Here is a 4,493-nt window from a genome sequence, read left to right on the forward strand (position 1 = left end):
GGGTCGGCTAGTTATGTCCTTTGTGTAGTGAAAGCATGTTGTACAGTCTCTGATGTTGATAGTTTTTTGAGTACCTATTGCACCTCTGCTTCTCAACGAGAGTATTCTGCACATAATGCCAGGCTTTCTGGTCTCTTGTGGTTTTATATTTGTGTGCTGGTTGGGACCAGCCCCTCTAATATTTTCAAAGTGTAAATAATGTTGATGTTGATAGTTAAGTGGCAGAAACAACAGGTGAGGATGCGATACAAAATGAATAGTGATATTGATGTGGCTATTGATACAGCTCCACGTGCAGGTGATTCATTTACCACTAGAACCCCACATACCAGTTCTAGTGAAGCCTGGTCTACTGACAACACTGCACCATTTGTTCAGAGTTTTACTGGAACACCAGGCTTGACTGTCCCAGCACCAATCACTCCTGAGATTTGTTATTTATTATGAGATTAACAGAAGCATTTGGCATATGAAAGAAATTTAATTTGCATCACAAAACATGTTGAATGCTTCTAACCTATATAGGAGTATATTCCTTCTCCTCGGCTTTGTAACAAGTGCTGGAGATTTGGGCACGGTGCCCTCCGCTGCTCTGGGGACTGTCTCTCTCTGTCCTTTGTGTGGGGATGAAGGTCACTCTAAGTCGGAGTGCACTTCTCCCAAGCTCGCTGCCTCAACTGCGGTGAGGCCCATCCTACCTTCTCCCATGCGTGTATCCATTACAAGCTTGAGGCAGCCATCCTCAACTTGAAGCACCGGGAGCATTTATCTTTTCCCGAGGCGAGGCGCCAGGTTCGCCGGCTCCCACCTTATGCTAACGTCTCTTATGCTCGCGTGTTGCGCTCTTCCTCTCCTCGTCCTTCCCACCTTCCTCAGATTCACAACCGTTTCCGGGCCTTGGACCCTGATACGCCCACTGCCCCCTCCTCTGTTCCTTTTTCTGTCCCGAAGGGTCCCCCTCCAGGTCCTCTGTCTGGGGTTCCCCTTCTTTCTACCCGGTCTGTCATGTCTCCTGTGTCTTCTTCCTCGTCTCCCTCCGATCCTCCCTCCCATCCTTCTCCTCCATCTATTGACTCTCCCCGCCGCCTGTCGGTGCAGGCAGATGTCCATCGCTCTCCTAACGGCCGTCGTGTGTGCTCTCGTTCAGCTTCTGTTGAGACGCTAGAATCCGTTGCCCAGTACGTAGTTGCTGGGACACCGGTCTCTTTACGTCAGAAGCATAAGCCTGGCTCCTCTCCTTCCTCCTCCCCGGCGGGTAAGTAGGCTTTGCTTTCTTCCTCGGCCCCTACTACTGGCCCTATTGCTCCTTCCCCTTCCATTTCAGTGGTTGCGCCCCCTGTTCCTCCTATGGAGGTTTCTTTGGCCCCTGCTTCCCTTTCGGTTACTGCCCTTGCTGAGGTGCGCTCCCCTCTTTCTACTCCCCCTCTTCCTGCTGCTGTCCTTGACTGCTCCTCTCCATTATCTCCTCCTCCTTCCTCCGGACCCCGCTGGCCCACCTCTGGTCTGTTCTCCCGCTTCCTTCCCTCCGTCTTTGCTCAGTTTACCCATGCCCTCTAACCCTGACTTTGCTGACCCTGATCCCTACCCAGATATTCTTTAACGTGCTATGTTGCTCTTTCGCCTTTGTTTCTTCCTTGTTCTCTGTTGTTGTCCTTTCTCTTCTCGTCGATATCTATTCTTCAATGGAACGCTCGAGGTTATTACGCCAATTTCCTCGAACTCCAACTTCTAATTTCGCGGTTTTCGCCTTTTTGGGTCTGTCTCCAGGAGCCAATGCTTGGTGCTCGTCCTAGTCGTTTTCGTGGCTATTCCTTTCTCTTCCCCCCCCCAGCCGTTGCAGGGGCTCCTAATTCTTCTGCTCTCTTGATTCGCACTGATGTTCCCTTTGTCCCCTTACTTTTTCCTTCGCCTCCCCATTGTTCTGCTGCTCGTATCTTTGTGGGGAAATGGTACACATTTTGTTCCATTTATCGTCCCCCGAGTGTCCCGCTTTCTCTTCCTGATTTGAAACAACACCTGGACCCCTTACCGGAGACTGTGCTCCTGCTGGATGATTTCAATTGTCGTCATTCTCTTTGGGGTGATGTTCTGACAAATACCCGAGGTCGCCTTCTTTATCCTCTCTTCTTCCCTGTCTCTTCTGAATTCTGGCGAGCCCACTCACTTGGACTCTCGGACTCGCACCCTTTCCTGTCTTGATCTTTCTCTCTGCTCTTCTTCTCTCTACTTAGATTTCATGTGGCAGGTTCTTGATGACCTCCATGGCAGTGACCATTTCCCCATCCTTGTTTCCTTTTTTTCTTTTCGCCCTTCCCTCTCCTTTCCTAGGTGGTAGTTTGCTAAAGCGGACTGGAACCTATTTACCCTCAGTGCTGCTCTCTCTCTGACCTCTCCTTTCTGCCTCTCCTTCGTGCTCTCCTCGTTTTTCATGACACTGTCATCGACGCTGCCCTCCGCTCTATTCCTCGCTCTTCCTCTCGGGGTCTGCGGAAGTGCATTCCCTGGTGGAATGCAGATTGTGCTCGGGCTGTCCGCTGTAAGCGTGCAGCCTGGAAGAGGCACCGCCGTCGGCAGACGGCCGATGGCCGATTCTTTTTTCTTTCGGAAAGTGAGTGCGGTGGCCCGTAGGACCATCCGTATGGCTAAGTGTGAATGTTGGGCATCTTATGTCTCCACAATTACGTCCGAAACTCTTCTGCCACAGATCTGGAAGCATATCCGCAAGATAGCGGGTAAGTTCGTTCCCGATGTTTCACCGGTCCTTCACCTCCATGGTACTCTGTGGCGGACCCGTTGCAGGTCGCTTCCGAACTGGGTTCCCACTATTCTTCTGTTAGCTCTGGTCTTCATCTTCCCCAATCTTTCTTTCCTTCGTAAACCTGTCCTCGAGTCTCGTCCTTTAGATTTCTGCACTCGTCTTCGGCTTCCCTATAATGATCCCTTCTCTCTCTGAACTTCGTTCTGCCCTGGCCCTCTGCGGTTATACGGCGGTGGGCTCCGATGGTATTCATTATGAGATGCTTCGCCATCTCCCTCCGTGCACGTCTCAGTATTTACCGAGTCTGTATAATAAGATCTGGGAGTCGTCGTCAGTCCCTGAGGACTGGCTCGATGCCGTTGTCCTCCCTGTTCTCAAACCGGGGTCTTTGGGTACTTCCTCTAAGGACCTCCGCCCTATCGCCCTCACAAGTTGCGTCTGCAAACCCTTTGAACGTATGGTTAACGTTCCTGGAACACCATCACCTCCTCTCCCTTTTTCAATTTGGTTTCCGCAAATGCCACATCACGACAGATGGCCTGTTGAACTTGGAGGTCTATATTCGTACTGCTTTTGCTGCGAAGACCTCCGTTGTTGCTGTCCTTTTTAACCTGGAAAAGGCTTATGACACGACTTGGCGATATCATATTCTATCTCAACTTCATTCTTTTGGCCTTCGTGGTCATTTCCCTCTCTTTCTCTGCAGCTTCCTCTCTCGTCGTTCCTTTCGGGTGCGACTTGGTACCACTCTCTGCCTCTTTTCAGCAATACGAAGGTGTGACCCAGGGTAGTGTTCTGAGCACAATTTTTTTGGTTGCCCTCAGTGGTCTTCTTTCCCCTCTTCCTTCAGGTGTCTTCTCCACGCTCTATGTCGATGATCTTACCCTTTGCTGTCAGGGTGATGATTCGCCTCTCCATCAGCGCCGGCTTCAACTTGCAATTGATGCCGTGTCGTCTTGGGCCACCGATCATGGCTTCAAGTTCTCTACTTCTAAGACTTGTGCCATGACTTTTACTCGGAAATGGGTGGTTCTTCGTCCCTCTTCGTCACTTTATGGTCATTTCCTTGAGTACAATGATTCCGCGAAGCTTTTGGGGTTATTCCTTGACACTCGTTTGTCTTGGTCTCCCCATATATCTCACCTCCATGTTGAGTGCTCTAAGGCCCTTACCCTCCTTCGGGTATTGTCCCATACTTCTTGGGGGCAGATAGGCGCGCTCTCCTTGCTTTACATTCCTCTCTAGTCCTGTCTAAGCTCGTTTATGGTTGCCCTGCTTACTCATCTGCTTCTCATTCTACTATTCGCCGTCTTGATGCTTTGCACCATACTGGGTTGCGCCTCAGTTCTGGTGCCTTTCGTTCAACTCCCGTCCTTAGCTTGTATGTTGACACTGGCTTCCTGTCTCTCCAGGACCGCCGTGATCGCTACTGTCTTCGCTATCTTGCTCGGTCCTTACAACATCCTTCCTCTCGCCTCTGTCGTGCTTTAACTTTTACCCCTCCTACGGTTCCTGTTCCTCTTCACCACCTACCACTTTCTGTCCGGTTATCTCGCCTACAGGTTTCTCTTTCCGTTCATATTTCTAATGTTTCTCCTCGTGTTGTTCCTTCTGTGCCCCCGTGGAGAGTCCCCCTTCGGCGGTTTTGTACATCGTTGACCCGCGTCACTAAAGCTTTTACCCCTCCTACAGTTCTAAAACGCCTTTTCCTTGAGCACTTTTCTTCTCACTCCCG

General features: G+C 50.6%; 1 pseudogene; it reads right to left on the reverse strand.

The window, feature by feature from the left end:
* LOC138372673 (etoposide-induced protein 2.4-like) overlaps window positions 1-3,907 on the reverse strand; it is a 16,613-nt pseudogene extending 12,706 nt beyond the window's left edge.
* Window positions 3,908-4,493: the final 586 nt, after the last annotated feature.

Source organism: Procambarus clarkii, chromosome 39 (assembly GCF_040958095.1).
Source record: "Procambarus clarkii isolate CNS0578487 chromosome 39, FALCON_Pclarkii_2.0, whole genome shotgun sequence".
Classification (NCBI taxonomy): Eukaryota; Metazoa; Arthropoda; class Malacostraca; order Decapoda; family Cambaridae; genus Procambarus; species Procambarus clarkii.